This window comes from Molothrus aeneus, chromosome 17 (genome assembly GCF_037042795.1).
Source record: "Molothrus aeneus isolate 106 chromosome 17, BPBGC_Maene_1.0, whole genome shotgun sequence".
NCBI lineage: Eukaryota > Metazoa > Chordata > Aves > Passeriformes > Icteridae > Molothrus > Molothrus aeneus.
This window is the reverse complement of record NC_089662.1, coordinates 15191055-15216820: the sequence shown is the minus strand read 5'-3', so window position 1 is coordinate 15216820 and position 25766 is coordinate 15191055. Positions and strand designations below refer to the sequence as shown.

The window sequence follows — 25766 nt, the reverse complement described above, 5'->3', positions numbered from 1 at the left end:
CAAGAATACTGCAAGAGTCAACTAAAAAGGCAGGTTTTATCGACTCCTGATGAAAATTGGCAAAGGCATGGAGTATTCTACCCAGAAGTATGAGCTCACTGAAAACTTTAACCAAGATTCTTTGATGCGTTTGTAGAAGTTCTTTATCATACTTTCACTCAATTCTAAATTTCACAGTAAGACAACATCTTCCAATGGCGGAAGAAAGTATGTTAAGAGGAAAAAAGTGAAAAAAATACTGTGCTTCGCTGAGGAGCTACAACTATTTAAAAAATATTTTAATAATTTTATAGCACTTTATGCTCTCTACAAGTCAGTAGAGAAGATGTAGCAAGTATCTACAAGTAAGTTAGAGATATCTGGCTTTCAAATTAATTACTTCTAAAAACAATTTTGAGGCGAAGGTAAAATATAAATTTGCACCAAGTTGTAGAGTTTTTTTGACATTAGATATTAAATCTAGCATCGCAAAAATATATATTTCTATTACACAGCAAAAGTGTTTGCTTTATTCTATCACCTTCTCTCTCACAACACAGAAGGCTCTTACTCATTTATAAATCAGTTATATTTGCAAATGTGATATCACCAAGTCTGTTTGATTACCGTTTGTAGATAAGCAACCATAACTCTTCCAACCTGAGATCCTTATAACAGAAATGCTCAAGAGGAAGTCACAAGAGTGAAATACATAGACTTACAAACAAAACATAGCCAGAGCAAAACATCATCTGTTACAACTTAACATTTTGCTTAATGAAATAATATCAGCTACTTAGGTAAAAAAAAACTACAGACATTTTCCTATCCATTTAGAAGAAATTATGGAGAAGCTGGCAGTGAAAGAGGAAACTAATCAAATGAGTTTATGCAGTATAGACAAACGCTTTCAGCTAGAAATTACCCAAAACAAGACTTCTTGCAAGGAATCTATTGAAGAAAAAAAAAAAAGAGAAAACAAAAAAGCCCATCAAATAATATATAGCCAAAACAAAACACAAGTACAATTAAAATGTCTTTTTTTTTTCAAATATCCAAGTGCAGGGGAAAAAAAAATCCAATAAAGGATTTGAGACCAACACTCTATTTTCTGAATGAGACTAAAACAAACCCCTCCAAATTCCAATGACAAAATATCCACACTAGGGGAACCCTGTGATACCAGAAACCTGGCCTTCAGTTCCATGATTGGTGTTGAAGAGTGTACAGAGTTCACCTAACTCCTTAACAGAGATTAAAAATAAAGTTGGCCTACTTACACTAACATTTTGCACATTTAACTTCTCTCATGCTCCATTTCCCTACCCTCCCACACCACCTCCAAATAAAAACAAGAGGAGCAGCTAAGGTAAACTGAGATGGTAGCAAGGACAGTTTAGCTTTTGAACAGCACATTTAAACTCTTCAGTTTCACTGCTGTAGAAAATTTTATGAAATGCAAGGATTAGTTAAAGTCTATAAAAAGGATTGATTGTGACTACTCTAATAATACTTTAAATCTAAAATATATGCTCATAGGTGTCAGTTTTACTTTCAGATAATGGGAAATTCAAAAGAAACACTAAACATTAGTAGGGATAAGCTACAGAATATCTTCGTGCAAACTCATTGAAATTATTCTTGGAGAGGAGAGAGAGAAGGAAAGAGAATTGCTATGTACATAGCTAGCGCAAAAACAAACACTCCGGTTGCATCCTTCAGAGAGCTCAACCACATTATACTCTAGTGCATAAGTTCTAAAAGCACGGCCTGCCATGCCTTATATCTCACATGCACTGAGAATAAACGCTATTGCACTGCAGATTCATTTTGGAATGCAGCTGCCACTTAACCAATTTAAAGGCTTTTCACAACTCTCTGATGGTATAAGAAGACATTCACTATTAATAGGGAAAAAAAAAAACAAAAAATCAATTTATTGTCATGGTAAAAGTTTTGGAAAAAAACATGGTATTTTTACCAATAATTTCCTACTAAATTTAACATTAGTCACAGAAAAGCATAATCACTTATGCATCCATTCGCATGTTTGAAGGTTGGAGAAAACAAAGGAGATGACACAGATGCTGCACTTCTGCATGCTTTAACAGCCATACATGATTTTAAAACAAACCAACAAACAAACAACCACCAAAAAAAAAAAAAAAACAAAACAAAAAAGACCCAAACACAAACAAACAAAAAAACTCTGAGAAAAAAAAAAGTCCTACAACCAGATTTATGCCTGATGCCTTGCAGGGCTGTTGAAGAGCCCAGCACAAGGCTAGAAATCAGAAGTTTTTAGTACAGGACGTTATTTGCCACTGACTCACAGACTGACCTTAGGCAAGTCACTTCCCCTGCATCTCAGCTCCCCACCTGACAGTCAGTCCCCCACTGTCCACTGAGCGCCGAGGACCGAAACCCGGTAATTATCACTACAAGCGGCTCTGCATGGGTGAAGCTGGAATACAGGGAAAGGGGGAGCGGGAAGAGGGAGCAGCGGTTCCCCTCACCTATCGGTGATAAAAATTCCCCCGCATGGATTCCGTCTCCCACCCGGGGGAGAATCCTCCCAGCCTTTCCCCGTTTCCCCAGCGCACCGGTCGGACTGGAGGAGGCGGCAGCTCCGGCTCCCGGCCCCAAGCGCGGGCAGCAGCCGCGCCCTCCGGGCCTCGCGCCCTCCGGGCCTCCCGCCCCGCCGCAGGAGCGGCCCCGGGGGCCCCGGCCGGCTGCGCGTGGATGCGGCACCACTCGCAGCCTCGCCGGGCGGACACTCACAGGTGCTGGAGCCGTAAGAGGCGACCAACGTTCCGCAGCGGAGGTGGGCTCGGCAGCCCGGCGGGAGGCGAGCGATCTGGGCTGTGGGCGCTGCGCCCCCGCCGCGGAGCCGCCACTGCGGCGCACCCGCCCGCCCTCTCCCGCGTCGCTGGCCAATGCGGACCGCGCCAGGAGCCGGCTTGAACCATCTGTTGCGAGGCGCCTCCCCCAGCCCCTTGCCGGGGGCTCCCGCCCAAGCGCTGCCGAGGAGGGGGAAGCCTGCAGGGAGCCCGCGGCCCCTGCAAGGAGCTCTTCGCCCTGTGCATCTCGGGGCTGGGGCCGAGCTCCGCCTCCTTGTCGTCCCCCAGTAATCGCCCCGTCCCACGGCTGCCGCTTCTCCCTCAGCGTTTGCGTCCCCTCAGAGCGCTCGGCGCCCGCCCGGACAGCCGCCTTAGGAGTGCCAGGTGGGGCAGCGAGCGGATCGGGGATGCCAGGGAGCAAGAGCTTCGTGTGGGACTGATCCTGCTCAGGTGCGTAGGCGATAAAATCCCGACCTGATAAAATTTTTGCACTTCCCACCTAATAACAGGAATTCTCCACATGGAATGTTGCACGGAGCAGTGTGTCTCATCCTGCTTCGTTGGGAGAAATAGGGCTAAAATCTGTCTGTGTTTAGACTTGGTTCTTGTGATCAAGCTCTCCCAAAAGAGTCAAGCCTCTTTCGCTATTTAACGGGTTTGAGTTTTAGCCTTTCACGTTCCCAGTCAGAGAGTTTTCCCACAAACATGATAACAGTCTATCTGCACAGTCCTTTATTTTGGGTCTTCACCCCAGGCAACAGTAGTTGAGATACTTACAGCACAGGTGTAAAATTTCACCAAAGCAGAGCGATAGTTCCTGTTTTACTTCTCTTTTTGTATTAATAGTTTCCTTGTTGCAGACCTCTCTGATTATGATTTTTAACCAGGTGCCTATGTTTCCTGTCGATTCTGCAGAGAAAATCCAGGGACTAAGACACTAACTTTATTCAAACAGGTTCTAGGGTAATATTTTTAGGAAGTCATGTCAAGAAAAAGTTCCAAATTTTCTAAACTTTCAATAACTTAAACTTAAGATAATAATCTTGAGATTCATGCTGTGTAAAGGAAAAAAAGTGCATTTCTTTAATGGGTTAACACAAGTTCTAATTTGTCTTTTTTTTTTCATTTTTTTAAACTGTTGAATTCTTATATCTCACCAGAACAGTCTCAAATTATGGATTTAAAACTGAAATATGGACCAGACACAATTTGCAGGACTTGAGGATTTGACATATAGTCAACTTTATGATGGGCTGAATGTCAAAGGGTCAAAATAAGATGGATAATCTTGCAATTAAATTAATCATGGGCCCTTTGCTTATTTAAAAAAAATATTTCTGGAAGCCAACCAGTTGTATTTTATACTAATGCTGTTGTGACATGGCTTGTGAGTGGTTCAATATGTTACTCCAAATAGACACTTTCAAAGATGGGATCTATTTCTTGCCCACTAAGTTATATCTTTGCATTAAAGGGGCTCAACATAGCTGAGCTTTATCTTATTATTACAAAAAAACTCTAAAAAGTACACAAAATTAAGTGATTGCAATCTTTCTTGTGAGACTCCAAATGGATGAAATTTTGTCCTCAATATGCACGTGTAATGCCTCTAAATCTGAAGGGGTGATTTGTCATTATAAGATATTTTTAAGGAACGATTTCTATATAGTTATAATTAACAGAATGATAAATTGGCTAGTGAATCTTCCATTAATCTTACAAAGCTGTTCTCAAGCCTAAGTTATTCCCATATACATTCTAATAGACGGAGCATAATAATTTTGTGAGATATTGTATTTAACATTAATGTGAGGTTTAGTCTTACTACTTCAAGAATGTTATTATTGATTTTATTAATATATATAAATTCCTTCTAACAGCTTAAACAAATTGACCTAGGTATCAAATACACGCAGGAAAAATTGCTCTTTACTTGAGTGAAGAGCATGCTGTCATATATGAAAGACAAAGGATGATTGGAAATAAAACTACACATAGGAACACATCTGACCTCTGAAACAGTGAAAATACAAATAACTTGTTCAAGTGTACAAAAAATCTTGGCAAAATCTATAAGTCTAGGTAGGTAAGTCTGTCTCAGTCCATTGCTACAATAAACAATGCTGGTAAACATAAAACCTTATGTCTTAAGTCTCAAAGTAATATTTCTATTTTAAGTGGTTTAATTTACAGTGGTTTAAGCAAAGGCAGTTGCTTACTTTTTTAAAATATGTATTCTTTCTGCTTGCTAATTACCCTTTTATTACCTTTGGTATGGATTAACAATATGACAAGTTCTGCATGCATACACCATGCATATGTATCATGGATATTAAGGGCAAGATCAATTTAGGGTTTTTCTTCTGGAGTTTTACTTCCCTCTACCTTGGAATGTGACCTTGGGTAGTTTGCTGAACTTTCCTGTATCGTTCTTTCATCTGTGGGATCTGGGATAGTCATGCTTGAAGAAGGGCACTTTATTAGTAACAGTATTTTGTGAATTTATCTATCTATGAAAAATTAGCTAGTAATTGAGATCTTTGAATAGAGGCATCCAGTCACTGTGCATCATAACATGTGGCAATATGTGCTGCAGCCCAGAAAGCCAGCTGAATCCTGGGCTGCACCAAAAGCTGGGTGAGCAGCAGATCAAGGGATGTGATTCTCCTCCTCCACTGCTCCTATGAGATTCCACCTGGGGTACTGCATCCAGCTCTGAGGGTCCCAAGGCAAGGAGAGGGAGGACCTGCTGAAGCCCCTCTGGACACAGACTGGGAGACCTGGGAGTATTCAGCCTGGAGAAGTGAAGGCTCCAGGGAGATTTTAGTGACCCTTCCACTGCTTAAAAAGGGCTCCAAGAGAGCTGGAGAGTGACTTTGGACAACAGGCTGGAGTAACAGGACAAGGGGTAATGGATTTCCACTGACAGAGGGCAGGGTTAGATCCATATTAGGAAGAAATTCTTCCCTCTGAGGGAGGTGAGGCACTGGTGCAGAATAGCAAGAGAAGCCGTGAATATCCCATCCCTGGAAGTGTTCAAGGCCTGGCTGGATGAGGATTTTAAGCAACCTGGAAGATGTCGTTGCCCATGCCAGAGGGGCTGGAACTAAATGATCTATAAAGTCCCTTGCAACACAAACCATTCTATCATTCTAGGATAACAGCATTTCTCCTGTTTCATTCTAAGCAGCAGATATTTGGCAGTCTATAGAGTGTAAAATAAGATTTAGAACCTAGGCAGTGTTTTTGTCAAATATAGTAAACATCTTAAAATCATCAAAGGTCCTTTGTGAAAGTCATTTAGAGAATAAGCCTTTCTTTCATTGGTTAAGCAGTGCATTAATATTACATGCAAAGGTAAAGCTGCAAGCAATTATAGTTCAGGAGACCAAAGATGGAGAATGAAGAGGTTTCCACAGAATTCATGATGAAAAACACTGTATCCCTGAAAACCATGGTTTTCTTCATGAAACATTATTGTGGTGCCTAATTATGGGAGTTCAATGACATGAGGATCTGGTACTGCCAAGAAAACTATTCAAAAACTTTTTTGATGTGTTTTCCATGTTCAGTAGGTGTTCATTAATGCAATAAGCCTAGAAAACACCCTCTCTTGCCATTTCCACATTACAGTTTTGCCCTAAGAATTTTGTTTTTATGGTTGTGTCCATGTTGCATGGACAAAATTACACTGTAATTTTCTTTCCTCATCTTTTCTTCATGCAAAGCTGAGTGAGATGTAATCTATTAGGGTGATGCTTTCAGCAGAGTTAAAAATATTGATATGCACTAGCTGTTACAATCTTTTTTTCTTTAATCCCTAATATCTTGGAAGATCCATTAACCTTAAATCAATCCAACAAATCTGATTGTTGTTGCCAACTTCCCTTTTCCAAATAAAGATATATCAATTTACATTAATAGTATTAGTAATTAAATACTTGTGTGAAGATAAAAGCAAACCCTAAGATCCAAATAGTGCAAACTTGAACCATGGATTTAGTTCCAGATCTTGAAGCAAGCTATTCTCTGAAGTGAACCAGCTAAAAGCATACAAGGGGAACTCAGCATGTGAGTGCAAAAACAAAGTTTGAATTTTAACCCACCTACTCCTTTTCCTTTTTTTCTGTATGTTTAGTTCCCAGTGGGAAAAAAAAACAACCCGGGACTGAAGAAACTACTCAGAAACATACCTTGGAGCCTTAGTCATAAAGAAGTTGCTTTGTTATAAAGGCAAAACAGGTCTGTGGTAATGTTCCCACTTTTTATAAAGTGTCAAAAGCTAGGGTTTTTGGGTTTTTTTTTGGTTATGTGCCAGTGATGACTCAGGAACTGTTATGAAAATGAATGTGCTATTTCAAATGTGGCAAGACCTAGCCTAGATTTAGATAGTGTAGCATATTTACCTAAACAAACAAATTTATCTCGGAAGCTGCAGAACTGAAACCAGTTGAAATGCCATTTAGCTGCTGACACTAGTGAGCAAGCAAAACCATGGAGGGACAGTGCTAACTGCTGATGCCAGCAGATGGTAAGTGGAATGTTAAACTCCTACCCCACAGGGCCATGTCTTCTGCTGTCAAACTGCAAGAGGAAGGAGAAAAACAGAAAAGTAACAATAACAACAAGAAATACTTAAGGAAATAGGTGTCTAAACTTCAGCCGGTAAGATAGTTGTCCATTAGATTCCAAGATAAGTCTGTGTAAACACAGCTACCAAAACTGTGAGTTTTCACATGTTCTTTGATAACTGTGGTAACTGGTAACTGCAATCTCATGTTTTCTATTCCCTTCCTCAGAACACATTAAGGGAAATGGATCGTAGCTCCAGTGCTAACAGGGAAGTGTTAAGCAATAACAATCTGTAGCTTTTAGAGCACTTTTTTGTTTCGAAGGGCTTTGCAACCACTGATTAGTTAATCAGTTCTGTGTTCAGTTGTGGGGAAGCACACAATCTGTCCTCTAAACAGTTGGGCTTTGTCATGGGTCCTAAAGATTGAACTTTGCTGTGAGTTGGGTGAGTGAGCAGGTCCAGAGACACGGTACTGGAGTGATAGCTGCTGAAAGCATGCTCTTTGGATAGCTACAAAGAACATGCTTAGCAGCAGCTGTAAATCTTTGCCTTTCTTGAGGTGTGAGATGGTACACAGAGTAAAAATAAGCCTCATTATCGCCTTCCACAAGTTAGATTTCTCCTTTGATGTGTTACATATAAAGGCAGTTGCTGTGCTGACAGAAGGATCAGAGTCATCAAATTCCTTCTGCTACCCACTCATGCTCACAAATTACTTTCCTTTTCTGACTTTCTGTGTCTTTATAAGCATCACTTGCTGTATTCTTTTCTACATTTAACCTTAAACAGATTTAATTTTAGACACAATCCCTCTATAACGTGGAATCTGCCTTTTCAGTCCAGTTCATCAAGATGAATCCACTCGTCTGGATGCATTCACTTGCACAAAGTGCCTTCACTTTAGATAAGAACGGGACTCCTTGGCTTTGTACCTTCTACAGCTTCTGTCTTAGAACACTGATCCTGCCTTTTTCAGCTGGTAATCTAAGTGATCTCAATAATATGTATCCAAAAGTTACCCTTTTCACAGCCCATTTTCAACACCAGTTGTTGGTAACTAAACAAAATTTCTTTATTTGAAGTGCATAGTACAGTCATGTACTTCAAGTGTACATAGTTAAAATGGAGTGCTGCCAGTGAGGCTGTATGAATAATTGCATGTAGTACGTGTCAGTTTTGATACAGTACTGCATCTGGCAGATTGTTATAGAATGTATTTTTTCAGGATTTGGGTAGAAGACAGCACCTGAGACATTTTGGTAAGACTAGCAGAACTTTTTTTTTCCTATCTCTAGTATGTTGAGGAAAAGCATCTTGAGAAAGAATACATGAAGTCTCTTCAGTGGGGAGAAAGAGACAGAGAGAGAAAGTACTTCATATAATTTAGAATTCTCTGCCAAGTAACTTGCCGTAGAAGCTTCTGCAGGGACACTTTGTAAGCAAAGATTCCTTGGACTCTAGTAGGGGACTGAATGTTTTTGTAAAGATGTACAGCTTTACACTGCACGACTGGGTTCACTTTATTTACTGTGAAATGGCTGCCTGCCTGCCAAACTGAAAAAACACTCCCTTGCTAGCATTTTAGCTGAAGAAAAAAAAGGTAAAATAAGTACTTCAATATTGCTTTATTGCAGTTTTTAGACTCTACCCTTCAGACAGAAAAAGAAAAGAAATGTATTACAATAATAAATGACCCCCTCAAGATCTGAAAACTGCCAGGGCTCTCTGTCTCCTCATTTCTAATGAAGCTTTGCAATTTCAGCAAAGTCACAAAGTTGTGATTGTACCGATATACCACACCTGTACATACACGTGTGATGTGTAGGGATGAGTGACATGCTTTAATTGTATTTGTAAAGGGAAAGATCAAATAATCCCATAAAACATGGTACAGATCTCATGATTGATGATTTAATTTTCAACAAGGGAAGTTAAAAATGAGACTAAGAGAAGAGGGATCTCTGAAGTTACTCACTCTTGCAAATACAGATTGTGCACAAATCTGACACAGTTCATATGTGTTGAATGTGCATAAGGCATATTTCTGATTACAAGTCCATGGATGTTTCCCATTATTTCTGTATTTCTAAAGCAATGTCAATTCACAAAAGTGCAATTTCTTCATTCTTAAATGCCTGAGGAATTTAGCACAGTTATCTGTGGGAAATGTTTCTATTGGTATTTGGAGGATGTATTTCACTTATACAGTGGTACTACAAGTACACTAGTATGTTAACCAGTAATTTGGATCTGTAATTTGCAGATGAAGAACAGTACTCCTGTGCTCCTTAAGGCTTTAAGTCAGCTCCAAGTTTCACTCTTCACCAACAACAAACACTCATTGGTTTACTGCTGTTTTCAGTCACACATGTTAATTTGCACTATTTAAACATTTTTTTCATTCTTCTTCTTCTACATCAAAAATATAATAAAGTAAAAAAGTAGAACTGTAGGCTAGACTACACAAATATACATTGGTAGATATTAAGGGGAGCAGGAACCATTGTGACAGATTACCTAGATGATCTGGCATCTTGTTTTTCTGGTTATGTGGCAAATCTTTCCAGCTTCACTGATTACCACTGTCTCTACTACAGTAAATGTTCAATACCACAGATATTGTTAGGCAGTATTTAACTTGCATATGCCATGTGTTTTGTACATATTGAGCCTTAAAAATCAAACTCTCCCTTTGGGACAAGCAGTTTGAACCACAGTCACAACTGGATTTAGCTGTTAGCCTTTACTACTTAAAAGTCTCTAACAGAATTGCCATTTTATTTATTGACTTAGTATCTGGACTCAAATCAGACCTGCACCAGTGAGGTACATGTCAGTAGATATGAAGACAGATTTTGAATCTCCAGGGTCTCAAAGACAGTTGAATTGAAAGTACTTGCTTATGCTAGACAACATAGAATATATATGCAAAAGCAAAATTTCTTTTGAGTTTTATTCTTCTCAATTATAGCCACTGCATATATTCTTATACGTACTTTGTGTTGTAAAGAGTTTTCCTGAACAATATAGATGTGTAAAACCTGTCTTTTATTGAAGGATGGACAAGTAGTAGGTTTGAAGTCAAAGAGCTTTAGATAAAAATTAGATTTTGAAGCATACAACAGGTATTGTTGTAGTGTGTTTTTATATTTTGTAATACTTTGAAGTAGTTTTGGTTTGTATCCCCGTATTTTTCCCAAATGGTTTATCCCAAACTGTACCCCCCTCCCTTTACCTGTGTTATCCCTCTCCCGGGATGAGATCATCCCCAAACCCCCACCCTGGCTCTCTGTCAATCACTCAGCCTCCCATCCCCTCCATCCAGAAGTTTCGGTCCAAGTCCTCGAGTGATCAGCCAGAGGCCAGGGGTCAGCCCCCCAAGCCTTGCCCCATACGCTGTCCTATATGTCTATCCCCCAGCATCCATCCCTTAGGGTCACTTAATGGTTGGTAGGATGTTATCTACTTTGGGTTTCCACCTCGCTTAAAATGTAACCCTGGCACATCTCCCGGGGCTCACGGCAGGAGCCCCCTGAGGTGCAGGAGCTCCTTTGAAGGTCCTAATAAAACCTTGGATTAACCCCTGCTAAGAGTCGGCCCTTTATCTTCTACCGCTGTCTCTGGTGTCTCTTGTGCTGCAAAGGCGACCAGGCCAGGTGCCCTCAGTACCCTCGGGGCACACACAGAGAGTGTCTCCCCCCAGCCCAGGTGCCCTCAGTACCCTCGGGGCACAGAGAGTGTCTGCCCCCCAGCCCAGGTGCCCTCAGGGCACAGAGAGTGTCTCCCCCCAGCCCAGGTGCCCTCAGTACCCTCGGGGCACACACAGAGAGTGTCTCCCCCCAGCCCAGGTGCCCTCAGTACCCTCGGGGCACACACAGAGAGTGTCTCCCCCCAGCCCAGGTGCCCTCAGCACCCTCGGGGCACAGACAGAGAGTGTCTCCCCCCAGCCCAGGTGCCCTCAGCACCCTCGGGGCACACACACACAGTGTCTCCCCGCTGTAGGCCGTGTCGGGGCTGCCCCCCCCGGTGTCTGCCGACTCGGGACTGGCTGGGGGTTACTGAGAGGCTCGCAGAGGGACCGAGACAAGGTATTAGTCACAAATGAGACATCACAGTAAGACATCCTTCTTTGCGCATAACCTTTCTTTATGTAGAAACCAAGTGTACAGTCCCATGCTGTGCTCTTCTTGCTGCTTGGCATGTTGGTACTAAGCATAGAAATAATAAACAATTTCAACTGTTTGTTACAGAAAGAAATTCTGATTTAAGAAATATATGCTGTCTGTGACATCACATGCTGCAGCTCCTAATTGTATGAATCCTTGGGGTTGGCCTTTGAGTTTTGTATTGACAGAGTAGAGAAATCTGAATGTGCACAGAAAGGGGGAAGGGACCGAACTGTGCAGCTTCTAGGAAGCAGGAGCAACTAATGAGGATCCCACACAGAGATTTCCATTGTATGGTTCTTATGAGAGAAACTACATTGTGGAATAAATACCCAGACGATTGTTTAATTTTTAACCCATTCATCACTAAGACAAAATCCTGCCGAAGTAGGAAGACATTTCCCAGAATGAAAAAATGGGTTCTACTTTTTGCAAAAGGATTGAAATTTTGTCTGGAAAAATCCATTAAAGCAGGAGTCTCTTTTTATTAAGCAGATTTTACCAGATAGTGTCCTTTTTCAGTATATGGCATCATACAAATTATCCCCCAAAAGCTATATAGCAAAAGTTAGTTTAATATGCTTGGAACAGCAACCATAAGAATCATGAGATTCTTTACAGGCAGAATGTAAACTTAAATATTTATAAGTATTTGCAATAATGTTTATTTCTATACTGTGATGACATAACAAAGAATAACTGCTGGATATATAAAATTGTCATGTGTTATTTGCAACCTGAAAATGTTTCAGAATAGAGACCTCCCAACAGCTTTGACACCCACACATTCAGGTTGGAGCCTAAAATACATGAATCATGATGTTTTGGCTACTGAACTATACAAAATAACAAGCAAAGGCAATGCAAAGGGATTGCAGAGTAACATTACCTAAAGCAGTAATGATTTAGAAAAAAAAGTTCAAATTATTTCCTGCCATGTGGTGGGTGGTTTATTTTCTGGGTTTGATTTTTCTGGGCTGTTACTTGTTTGTGAGGCTTTATACTTTTTTTTTTTTTATCATCAGTGAAAATCATTGTATTTCCTAAATTCATTTTCTTTCTTTTGAGAGGTAGTTGTTATTTGAACTTTCATCCCATTGCTTGACTACACTGGTTTTATGTTTATTTAACAAATAGGTTAATATCTTAGCACAATGCATGAGAGAACTGAATATGAAGGAGAATTTCTTATAAATTGTATTACATTCTTTTTATTTGCAACTGTTGTGTTTCTTGCTTTGTGATTATGATGCACTAATATTAGTGTGGACATAAATGAGTAGGCACATAGAAATAAATCTCAGATTCTATATTTTGTTCTGTTTGATTGTAAAACTCAAAACTCAGCTCTCAGTTTTTATCAGCAGCTGTTAAAATAAGGAAATTTCCAAGTGTAGTCATATAACTTAATACTAAACCTGGAAAATATAGATTATGACTGGTTGCATATGCATTTTTATTTTACCTTCTTTTATTATTTGAAGAATTAATCTAAAATCAGACCTTCCTTTTTGTGTAGCACGTGGTATACCTTTTTAATGTTGGGTAATGGAGTAATGCATGTGAAGCATAATTTAAAGCTTTTGCAGATGATGTTTCCTGCTTTCTGGGAAAGAGCAGCACAGATAGCTGTACTGACTGTTGGTGTGAAGTCCACTTCACTCTAGAGTTCCTATGTCTGGTATTCCAGTTACTCTGTTATTTGCAACTGTATGAGTTATGCATATATCTGCATACGGTCTTTTGAGAATAACAGAAGGCTCAGTATAACGAAGTGCCAGAAATCTCCTAGGGGCTTTTCCTCAATATTGTCATGGCATGCAAAACTTGCTCAATACAAGACAATCTCTATTTGTTTAATGTACGTACTGTTTATTCCTTATAAAGAATGTATTATTTACCTTCATTCTCAGATATCATTAAAGAAAACACCCCAGTGGTACTAAATGCAACTGGGAACTTCTGTTGGAGAACTTGTGTATGTTCTTCTATGTTAAAAGAATAACATTTTGTGTAGAATTTTCATTTCTTTCTCCCATCTCCTCAAGCTTTTGTTTTTCCCCCATATACAACAGGATCCTTTTATTGCTTAGAAATTTGTGCTGCTGTATAAACAATAAGCACATAAACTAGCCTCATAATCAGAGAAATGCACATGTGTTGTATTTGTTACCTATAAAAATCATCAGACTCCTTTAGGTGTTCGCTGGAGGCAATACTTCTAGACACTTTAAAAGAGTTCAGGCACATCTTCTTCTGAAATATATGTGACATGATTTGCAATGGATTTATTTAGACGTTGCATGTTCCATTTCATTCATTCATTCTAACGTTAATATGCACCTAATAATTTGAGAGACAGTGAAAAGCATAGAATTCAAAAACCTGTATGAAAAGAATGGTATGGGAGGACAAAAGAAAGGAAAAATATGAATAAGGGGACAAAAAAAGAGAAAGTTTGCTAAAAGAAATAGAATCTTTAATTTGCTTATTCTTTTCCTGCTCTTAACTAGATTTATGCAAGGTCACTGCAAACTTTGAATGAAGAGCTAAATGATAACATTTCTGCTGACATTGTATTTGAGGTGGAAAATTAAGCTTCAGGTAAATTGCTTAATATAGGACTCAGTCTTTTACCAGTTTGGTTTTTTGTGCGTTTTTTGTTTGGTTGGTTGGTTGGTTTTGGTTTGGGGGTTTTGTTTGTTTGTTTGGTTTGGTTTTTTCTGTTGTTTTTTGTTTGTTTGGTTGGTTTTTTTGTTTCATGTTTTGGTTCAATTTTGAGGGCTTTTGTTTGTTTGTTTTTTTGGTTTTTGGGGTTTTGGAGTTTTTTTCAGTAAGTGCCTTACTGCCAAAAAATTTACTTTAGTGGGGAAAAAAATATTAGTCCATGTCCTGGACTGTGTGCTGGCTCCTTTCCACTAAAAGGATCTATAAAGTTTTCCACAGTTGACAGCTGAGATTCCTTCTGCAAGTGGGAATCCCTGGCTGAGGTAGAGCTGGCTTACAGCTACCTTGGCTTCCATCTGTTCCAAATGGTTATAAGAGATATGGAATATTGTCCTTCATAACTGAACTTCCGATACAAGCACAGAGACTTGAACTATGTTTTTTTAATTGTGTATGTATAGTCATGGCTTATCATCTTCCTATGTGTAAGTCCTAAGCAGGTATTTATATGCTGTGTATATAAAAGGATTCTTTCAGCAGAAAATTTGTGATTTTGCACCATTTAATAGGTGAAATTTCTTTCGAGTATGTATCTTTCTGTCATTTCATTTTTGTAAAGAGTTGTTTCTCCCTTTATGTAGATATTTGACTATTACTATGAAGAAACTGGGTATGCTTCCTTTGAGAAACTTATGCTGATTCCAGTTCCAAGACCTATCCATCTTAATATTTAATGCGTAACATCTGTAGCCTGTTACAAAATGTTGATTGAGACACAATGAAGAGTAAGTAGGTCTAGTTTGGGGTTTTTTATTAAAATAGGGATTTCATAACAAATTCAAAACCCATTATTTTGAATTCAAAACATGACATCTAAGTCCACAAAGAGAAAATAATACTATTAACATCTCTAGTTTAAGTATAGGATCCAGAAGTACATAAAACTGACCAAACAAAAGGCAGCAAACTTTGCTTGAGAAATATATATACCAAAACTTTCATTTGTATCATCAATGTCTCATGTAAGGAGGAGAAAGCGTGTTGGAGTTCATTAGTTTACTATGATACATGTGAAGGGAGTCATCATTACAGCAGATAACACATATGGGATTGCAACAACTAGTTACATAATACGATGTCATTTATCCCTCACAATTGCTTCCTGTTTTGACATAAAGAATGTAATTGTTTGTTATCTTGCAATATGTATGGTTTTGAAAATTGAAAGGAAATTAAAAAGGTACATTCGGGGCATCAAAGTGACTGGAGGATACCGTAGTCACAGTGCATAAAAACACAGAATCACAGATTATTCTGACTTGCAAGAGGCACAAAAGGATCATCAAAGTCCAAGCCCTGGCCCTGCACAGACACCCCAACAGTTCCACCCTGTGCCTGAGAGTGGTGTCCAAACGCTCCTGGAGCTCTGGCAGCCTCAGGGCTGTGCTCCTTCCCTGGGGAGCCTGGGCAGTGCCCCAGCACCCTCTAGGGGAAGAACCTTTTTCTAATATTCAACCTAAACCTACCTTATATAATTTCCTGACATTCCCTCAATTATTCCTAATTGATTATTGCTAATTATAACTTTTAACACAGAGTAGAGTAATAGTATGTGGTACTGCAGAATGCTATGGTGCTGTTGCGCTAGACTTGATATGAACAGCTGATTAGGAAAGATCCTACCCAAATGAATATGTTAGGGTGAGGCCCAAAAATATTAAGGTATATGAAATTATAATTTAGGATAACATTATGTGATTCAAGCAAGTTTGCCAGGAGAAGATAAAATCTCTGTCTATCAGAAATGGGAACTGAATATTGCCTTTATTCATCCATATTTTACTTTTCTAAAGATTCAACATACGGCATGTTAACGGGAAAAGCAAAGATCACATCTTATGGAGATTTTTTAATTTGTTTCAGTATAAAAGGAGCACATAATGAAATTACTATGGCCAGGGACCTTAAAAGTAAATTATCCAGTTCTTCATAGTCACACAATGTGTCTGGTCTCAGACATGAGTCTTCATAAGTCCAGATTTACTTAGGGACGTGATTGTCACAGATATTTAGAATTACCACCAGAGATGTGGACTGGTTAGTTATGAGTAATCAAGTGAATAAGTTTGAAAGATGGGGATCTAATTTTAAACTAATGTTAGTATTCGATGCTGCAAATTTTTGGTTTTGTTGCTGTTATTATTCTTCCGGGGTCATTTTTAAATGGTGTTAAGGATTCATGCATACTTAGTACTAGTTAGCTCTAGTTTCTTAGGGGTCTTCTGTTGCTAGTCAATGAAAAGTGATTTGTCCAAAGGCAACAATACTCACAGAGTGAGATGGGGAAGATGATGGGAGACACTGATGGGTACCATTAGATATTTCAGACTGGAAGTTTAGGCTAATTCTTACTTTGATCTGCAACTATCATTCCAGTTATGCAAAAAGTTGGGGTTTTTTGCACAGAAGGATTCTACACTGTTTGGCGATGTTTCTTGTGATGATGGTTCATGACAATAACTTTAGATCCTATTTCATGGGGTTTTTTCAGAGTAGATCACTAGTTACTTTGACTCCTTTTTTAGCATACCAGCTGCAAAATTAAGGCAGAAATATTTAATTATTTCAGATTTACTGTAAACTGATTTGGATTTACAGTTTTCAGATAAAGCAGCTACACTTTAATTGGAAAGTGTTAGTTCAGGATGCGTGAATATATGCAATATTTGTATGTATGTGTGTGTTAAAAAACACTCCTTTAATATTGATGTAATTTACAAAATTACTCTAAACATTTGGAGTAGGAACATTTGAAGAAGATGCAGCTGTGACTCCTGATGCCTTTGGTTTAGGGAAGGTAGTAGATCTTGTGAAACAATGTCACATAGACCTATATGCCTATGACTGATGGGGTTTGGGCAGTGGACCACGGCGAAGTCTGATTTGACGAATGTAGATATCTTTGTATCATCATGTTTCAGTATGAGTATAGCATTTGAAAATGCTTACTGATGGAATTTGTTTTGGTCCAGACTTTCATGTCAAGAAATACAGGATTGTACTGTTTTCCCTTGAAAAACTGAGCAACATGTTGTTGAAGATGGACTAAAGAGGAGCTACTCTTTTCAAAAGGAAAGTTGAGGGGGTGGGTAGGGGTGATGTTAGTTTTCATCTCACAGCATGTAAAACCTGTCTAAGAGATTGATCCTAGAATCAGTGATGCATTTTTAAAATGTACTTTACAGGCAGACATGGTTATGAGGAGTACTTACTAGGAAAATGTGAACAGCTTAGACACCTCAATTGTAGAAAAGATGGAGGTTAAAAATGTGCATAGTGATAGTTATCTCTGTCTGCCTCCACCATTTTTTATGACCAACTTCTGGTGAAAAGACAATTGGGGCAAACTATTTCTGTTTCCTGAGCAATCCAGCAGCTGATGGAATATTACCATGGCATTCAGGTGGATATCCTCAGATAGCATCTGTAGGAGAAATGAATCTCATAAAATAAAAGTATGGCCTCCAAGAATTTATAGTATTTAATTTCTTTTTGCAGCTATCCCATTGTCACCTGCTTTACACTCCATTTTAATGACAAGCTTCTTGTAGCATTGTCTTATGCCCCATCTCTTGTAATTACTTAGTCTTGGGTGGTGCTTATTGCTCCATACAGCAAAGAGTCTCCAAACCCAACCAGATGAGTGGTACTTGCTGTTTGATCGATTTTGGTGATAATAAAAACCCCACAAAACTGAGCAAACAAAAAATTCATGTCCTTATTTCTAGCCCCCTACAAGCATTTCAACAGCACTTTTCAAATGTAAGGTACCTTAGGACAGAAACAATAAGAATGAACACACTCCTGACTCACCTGTGAATTCAATGGGGATTCTAAATGTTTTCATCTGAGAGGCTATTTTAGGAGGTAAATTCTGTTGGTAGAACCCCATTCTGTGTAATATTACTGAATGTTTCCTTGGTGCACATAGGAAACATTTGCAGGTGTTTCCTGGTTTGGGGGTTTTTTTAATGTGCAAAAAGTAAATAGCAAGCACAATATGCTGCAAATTCCCTTTCCTGGTCCTTTTGCAAAAGAAAGGAGTGAAAGATTATGTGAGAAGTGAACTGTTACAAATCTATTTTAAAATACAGGTGAGTACATTTGGACAAATTACGCCATGGATTTGCAAAACAGAAATTAATTGTTTTGTATTCTGCTAGGGTGGGCAAAGTTTTTTTCCTTCTCTTTTTGATTAAAAAAAAAGGAAGGAAGGAAGGAAGGAGACCTCTGTTCTTGACCTTGTTCATTGTTAGCGTCTACAAAGTATAGAGTATACAAACAAGATCTTACATGGAGCTGTGTCTCAGTGGTTTGTTTGTGAGTATTGTTATTAAACTCATATTTAAGTTAAAATAAATCAACAACATAAAGATAAAAAATAACCAGCTTAAAGGTTGTGTGAACCCTGATGTTCTGAGTGCAACAAGAGCCAAATGCTGTTTGCAGAAAACCAATGAAGCACAAAATATAGCAGCATGTGTCCCTCCCTGTGTGCATTATTATCTCTCACACATTATCTGAGGCACCCCATCTTGCACAGTGTGTGGCTGAATAACCCCCTGCTGCTGAGTGGATTCATGCCTGCTGTTCATTTTTGAAAAGTAATTTTGTACAATTATCCTGCTAAATATTGATAGCTTTCACCACTCCGGCCACGGCTAATTAAAACACACGCTGTGTAAAATTTTAATTAGGATTCACGTCAGGGTGAATAATGATAAAAAGAAAGAAAGAAAAAAAAAAAAAAAGGAAAAGAGGAAAAAAAAGGAAAGAAAGAGAGAAAAACAAAACCAGTTGGTGTTTGTGGGGGGACTTTATTTATGACCTGCTGGTTTGCAATTGAACCTCTTTTTATCCTCAGATTTATTTCCCCTCCCAGGTTGTTCTCAACTCCTGATCTTAGGGTGTGGAAGAATAGAGTTCCTCAGTGTGAGCCTGTATTTTACACATTCTCAGTAGAAGGTTACATGTTTTCTACTGTGTTGGTTGCTATCCTTTCAATTGCACAATAATGACGGCAGGAACCAGGCATTTCCTGGGGATTGATGACCACTGAGCTGGAACCTTGGCCCCAAGGAAGAGAAGGCAGTCATTAACTTCAACTGGGCTTCATTCATATTCTATACATTGGTTTTGGTTGCACATAAGTCAAAATAATCATTGAAGGATAATATATGTGAGAGAAGAAATAAACCCCTATTTTAACTTACATGGCCCACATTATTCCATTTGCTTGAAAATGGAAAAAATTATGTAAAATCTATAGGGAGATACTTCTCATGAAGAAATGTGTAAAATTCGAGGCAGTTGATTGTTATGTGTCAGCTGCATAGAAGCTTTGGAAGTGTTTTCAGGCTTCTCTGATAATGTTAAAATTTAATGCATGCAAGTTTTAATTAAAAAATTTATAGAAAAGGAGTTTTAAATTAGTTTTGGAGCAAGTTTACTCCAAAAGTAATTTAAATTCAAAAAGCCATCTACATTGTCTAGGGACATTTATTTCTATTTGGGGGCTGACTTTGTTTCCCTCACCACTCTCCATATTTGAGGAATTTGCATTTAGGTGTTAGACAATTACAAGTGTGTCCATAATACAAGTAATTTCCTTCAGTGCACTAAAATAACATTACTTAGTGTTAACTTTCTAAGACTGCCACTTACTTAAGGCACTGCTAATTTTTTTTGCATCCATTGACTAACAGACTACATAATGGGCTTTCTTCAGTGACAAAGGTTAAAACCCAGAAGGACTTGTGTTCACGGACAAAACTTTAGGATCTTAGAATGGTAATGAAGGCAACAGCTGGCTACAGCTGAGCCTTTTGGCAGCACGTCTTTTTAATACATCATATCTACAGAGGAGGCAAAGTCAGACAAGATTTTAAAGGACCTCTTGCTACACTTGTGCTGCCAATTTATATTTGCTCTATTCTCCTCAAACTGTGAAGGAAGAATTTAAATTGTAAGTATTGCTGGCTGGAGTATATGAATGATCTAAATTATGTAATGTGAATCAATGAAGAGACATCATCATTGTTTAGAGGTAAAATTAACTGAGTATGGAGAAAAGACTATTTGCATTCATAAAACACTGAATTTATTATCTTAATAATATTGGAAGAAGGTGTATAGGAAGGAAAGCTCCAATGTTAAATATTTGTCAAATGAGCCTTTATTATTCGTCAGTATGTAATTTAGTTAGGGGTAATTTATTTTTATTGCTGATTTTAGGGGGTCATTCTCTGTAATTCTCAGCATGCAGAATTCAGCAACTCCTAAAGCTGGTGGCTCCTTTGAGCTGAGAGTCCAACCCTGGCCCATCTGATCCGTGCTTTGCATAACTGTTAATGGAATGGAATCACAATACGTCTTTCAGCTTTTTTTTATTTTTTAGGTCAAAATGTAACCAGTAGGAAAAAATTTTTTCCTCATATTATGTAAAAGTTGTGTGCACTGTTTATGTATTTATAGATAGTGATTGCAGCTAAATTTTAGCTTATTTTCATATTCTGTTGTGGTTTGGATTTTTCTTTAGACAATATAAATATGATGACAGGTTCCTAACTGATTTACAGCTCTTCTAGAGCAAATAATAATTAATAGTCATAAATGTTCGCAACATTTAAACAGATGCAGAAGCCTAATATGACAAATACATATACTAATTTGGAAATCTGAAAAAGCTGCTCTGACTGTTTTCCAGCATGAAAAATCCTGCTTTTGAAGGGGCTGTCTTCCCAGGCAAAACAACAACTCTGCTAATGAGCATGCTTGTCACTGTGGTGCGTGTGGTAATTTGCTCTTACCACATCGTTATGGAGCAGTAGGGGCCTGAGCCATCAAACCCATGATCAGTATGCTGCAGTTCATTTCACCCCGTTTATGTTGGAGGTAATTTTGTGTTATCCACCTTCTGTCCACCAGTCCATTCAATGGGAATTGAACAAATACTGGGTACTAGTCATGCAACATAAGAAGAGATCAATAGCCTCGGGAGCTTTTGGATCAGTCTGTAACAAAATATAATTGAGTTTGGCACTTAGATCTTCAGTGCCAAACTCAACTTAATCAGAGTTAACGTCTTACCTGCTGAAGAACAGGATTCCCCCCCCAGGTATGGAAAAATTTGGATAGTTTGGCTGCCACAGAACATGTAGGGGTGCAATGTAAATATACACCATGCCATGGAACCACTTCTAAGCTTTGGGGCTAAGCTCTGTGATGAACTACTGCGTTTCCACAGGTTCCAGATCCCGTGAAGATATTTCAGCTCAGGCACAGCATGAGGCTGAGTTGTCTACATTCACACCATGCTGTTGCTGAGTTAAGAAGCTGCCAGAACTCAGAGCCAGGAGGATATTAACTACTAGAAAACAGCACTGAGTGTATAGCACGCCACAAACATGATACTTCAATCTGCCTGTTGCCCTTAACTTTATGACTGGTAAAAAACCAGTTTAACATGCCTCCGGCACTGAATAGACATTCAGCTATTGAAACAATGAACTCTGCTTAAACTTTTGTTTTCCTGTGCCAGTTCTCAGAACATCTTTAACAAAAGGAACAAAACTGACACCACTGCAATGCAATGTCTTTTCCTCTTTCATTAACTGGCAGTGCATAGATGTTAGGGGAAATGTAAAGTCACAGATTATGTAGTTTTGTTGTCAGGCCTTGGGAATTACTTTTCAATTTACTTTTAATTTTTAGAGACTACACGAAAGGCAACAATGCTGCCATTTGCCATTAGATGTGGCAGCATTATAATGTTGGCATTTCAGAATTGTAGAATATTGAATTTCTCCAGATGACAATGAGTATCCTGCATTTATATTTCTTTTTCTCCCCTTGTAACATGAACTTAACATCAACTGTTTTATTAACGTTATTTTGTTATTCAGGTATCAAGATACGAAAACCCTGAGCTTAAAGATATGGCTGTAAACTCCTCTGTTCTTCTGGTGACACTGATCATTGATGAAAATGAACTAAAAGTGGTTTCCTTTTTCATTGTGTAAGGAATGATCTCCATTTCTGCCTTGAGATTCTGTTTTTGTTCAGTGCAATGATGAATTCTGTGTAGAATGCTTTCATCAGAAGCATAAAAAGAAAGCAGATGTGTTTACATTGTCTCCATGGAGACACAAAAGCACAAGCTAAATTCACACTAGGATCAGGGAGAAGATTCCTCCTACTTTGTCTTCCAGAGAAGGGGAATTGCAGACAGAATATTCGAAGCAAATGAGACAGAACTGACTATAGACCATTTTTCTTCCTTGCCTTTTCAGCAGAGGATTCTTTGATCCTTCAGCGAAGATTCCGGGATGCCATGATGGCTGCTTGTAGTTCTACTAGGATTTTGGTAAGAGTTCAAAGGACTGTAAGAATACTTGTATGAATAAGTACTTGTATTAATGTTTTAAGTAATGATAAACTGGTAATTCTCTACAGCTACTTCATTCCTTGTCTCTAACATTGGAGTCACTTCAATTTATTGAGTGGGCAGGCATTATTAAACCATATGATGGTTATAAACCCTACGACGTTCCTTCTGTTCCTTCTGCTTCTCCTCCTCTTGTTTGGAGGACCATTGACTAGGTTTGCATAGACATTAACTATGAAATATTTTCCTACCATATTTCCATCCCTTTGCACATGTCTATTTTTGTGGACTTTTACAAACCACTGTTTCTCCAAGCAACTGCAGTTTGGCCATATGACACATCTGAAAACTGTTTGAGGCTCATAGTGACTGGGAAAGGGAGAAATTTTTTCCCTTTTCTGCTTTTTATCTGGAGACCACTATTTATTTACAAGTGATACAGGGCTGAATATGTCCTTTCAAAGTGACGTTGCTTTTTAAGTTAGCTGGAACTCAAGTAATAAAGGAAGAAGAGATCTTACCTTTAAATTTACCTTTTCCTTACCAGAGGAAAATAGGTCAGTACATTACGTATGTGACATCAAATGAAACTTTGTGCAGTTTCTTATTCCACTCACCCAGCAGTACTTAGCAGTCTAGTAGATCACCAGGATTATAAATCTACTGAATATGGTTTATTCCAATATGATTTATCCTGATTCCTGCTGCAGTCACAGGAATGGACATTACTGCTGTTAGTGACTTCTTAGTGTATTAGCTGCTCTTTTGTTTTTCCTTCTGACCAAATTAATGACTGTGTCACTATCTGCTGTCCAAAGAGAACTTTTGAGGGGGCTAGGGCATTGCTGAGGCACAGCACTTACCCAACTACCAAAGATTTGTTATTTAATACAGAACAAATTATCAGAAAAATAGAGGAGAAGGAACAGAACCAGTTGACATTTAAACACAAAAAGAAAACTGTTCTTGTAACCAGTTTAGTCCCAAACAGTGGCATTTGAAATTCACCAGCCAGTTTGTTTTATTTTCGTGTGATGTGTTCACCCTTCCCAGGAAGCAAATGACACATAAGTGTTCTTCACACTGCCCTAGAGGGGCCTTTACTTCTGCAGCCGCTACCAGCTTGTCTTACTCTCATAACTACAAAGAGACGAGGAAAACACAGATCATACTCTATCAGTTCTAGCAATCTATGGCATCTCAGTTCCAAGTAAACAGTGGGACCGGGTCTTGAGGTTAAATATGAGAAAAGAAGCCATATAAGTTATTTCTGCTGATATAAGTAGAGGAGCTCTTTTAAAAATTAACATGTAGATACAAACTGACTTGGCTTGCTGTCGTTAACTTTGATCACTTTGTAACTGATGTACATTAGGGACTTTAGGTTTGCCCGGTTCCTGACATTTTAGTGGAAGAGAAACGACCTAAAAAGATAATCAGATACTCTTCTCCCCTCAGTTTGAGCTGAGCTACAAATTTAGGTAAGGAAGGCTGTAATCCTGATAATAATCTTCCATGTCTATACAGTTATCTTTTGGTCATAACATTATCCAGCACTTTTCTCAAACCTCTTTGAAAGAATGGCACCTTAATGGCAGCAAGTGTCATTATATTCATCCTGTGGCTAAATAATGAGGCGCTGAGATCCCAAGGAAATAGAGCAAAGGGTGATTTATGACTGCTGATCTGACTCATGCTATTGGTGCATGAAGGTGACAGAACATAGAAAGGTGATGTCTTATCCAGTTAATTTAGTGAGAGGGAAAGCGAATGCGTAATATGATTGTTCTGCCACAGCTTAACCTTGCACATGTGGTTTAAAACCCCAGGTTGGGACACTAGTCTCTCTTTGATTCCTACATAGTCAAAAGAGAGAGATAGTCCCGCCATTATCTTTTACAGGAGCCATAGAGAACAGAAGCCTAATCTTACTCCAATTCCTGCTTCTAAATGGTTGAGATTTACTTCATTTTTTTATTGAATTTTTATTAAGAGTCAATGTTAAATACTGCAAAAGAAACTGATTTATCAATACTGTTTCTGCCAGGAAAGCCAGTTAAAATGGAAGAGCGTCTGTACATTTAAAACAAGATTTGTTGATAGACTGTGTGAATCTAAAGGCAAACTGCTGATGGATTATTGGACATTTTCCCTGAATATTTTACACAAACTTATTATTTGTTCATTCAGTAAACCTGGAGCACTTCAAAGCAACTATTTGCATGAAACACAACATTTTGATTGGCAGAATTCCATCATCATTGGTACAGTTGTCAAACAGATACATAAAAAATAGGCAGCTAATATTTTTATCCTGAAGGGACAGCTCAAGCCAAAAGCATAATTTTTAGATGGAACATCCTGATGGTGTTAGTGCGTACACACCTATTGGTGGGAAAAAAATGACCAGTGCTGTCTGGGAAGTCTGTTTCAGAGGACTTGCTTGAAGATTCTACACAAGCAAGTGTTCAAGTACAGGCTTCACTTCAAACTACTGCTAGCAGAAGCATTTATCCTTCTTATTGTCATTCTTCTTTTAGAGTTATAGTGAGTTACAATGTCTGAAAAGGTTATGAAGTATGAGTATTGAGAGGAGGAGGTGATCGTTCCTACATGAGAGCAAAACTGGTGACCCTTGTATTATACTGCAGGAACATAACGCTTCTTGGTATTTCTTAGGGTAGAAAAGCCACATAAGTTAAAGGATGAAGCTAAGTAAACCCTGTGAAACTGCATTCAAGGGTAGTTACTCAAATGCATTCAGTTCAACTGCACTTAGATAGTTTTTCCTTTTTGTATTTCATTACACTTTCATGTAAATAGACCTTTGTTTGTCTCAAATCCTGGGTAAAACTGCATATATATAGGCAGTTAGGAAAAAGACTAATTATTTATTTCCACCTTGGAGGAAACAATAACTGACCATCTGCATCACAAAGTAGATAAAATCAATTGAAAAACAATAGTTTTACAAACCCTGTCAGGCTGTAACATACTTACAAATAAAGTTATGCATAGCCAACAACTTCATAAATATGAAGGTCTGTTTGCAGAAAATTACAAATGTTTTATTCATGCCATACATTGTTCATTAC

At 38.5% G+C, this 25766-nt stretch overlaps 1 protein-coding gene and 1 long non-coding RNA gene across 3 annotated transcripts in view; one reads left to right on the top strand and one right to left on the bottom strand.

Annotated features, from left to right (window-relative positions):
* SULF2 (sulfatase 2) overlaps positions 1–2866 on the bottom strand; it is an 84369-nt gene extending 81503 nt beyond the window's left edge. The window contains exon 1 of one of the 2 annotated variants that reach the window (XM_066561900.1): positions 2761–2866. The gene's annotated coding sequence lies outside the window, so the exon portion shown is untranslated. The remainder of the gene's footprint in view (positions 1–2760) is intronic. The other variant, XM_066561903.1, reaches the window with a different exon arrangement.
* Positions 2867–2996: 130 nt separating this feature from the next.
* Positions 2997–25766, top strand: part of LOC136564026 (uncharacterized) — a 46564-nt gene continuing 23794 nt past the window's right edge. The window contains exons 1-2 of the long non-coding RNA XR_010784673.1: positions 2997–3269; positions 22577–22650. This is a non-coding gene — a long non-coding RNA (uncharacterized lncRNA). The remainder of the gene's footprint in view (positions 3270–22576; positions 22651–25766) is intronic.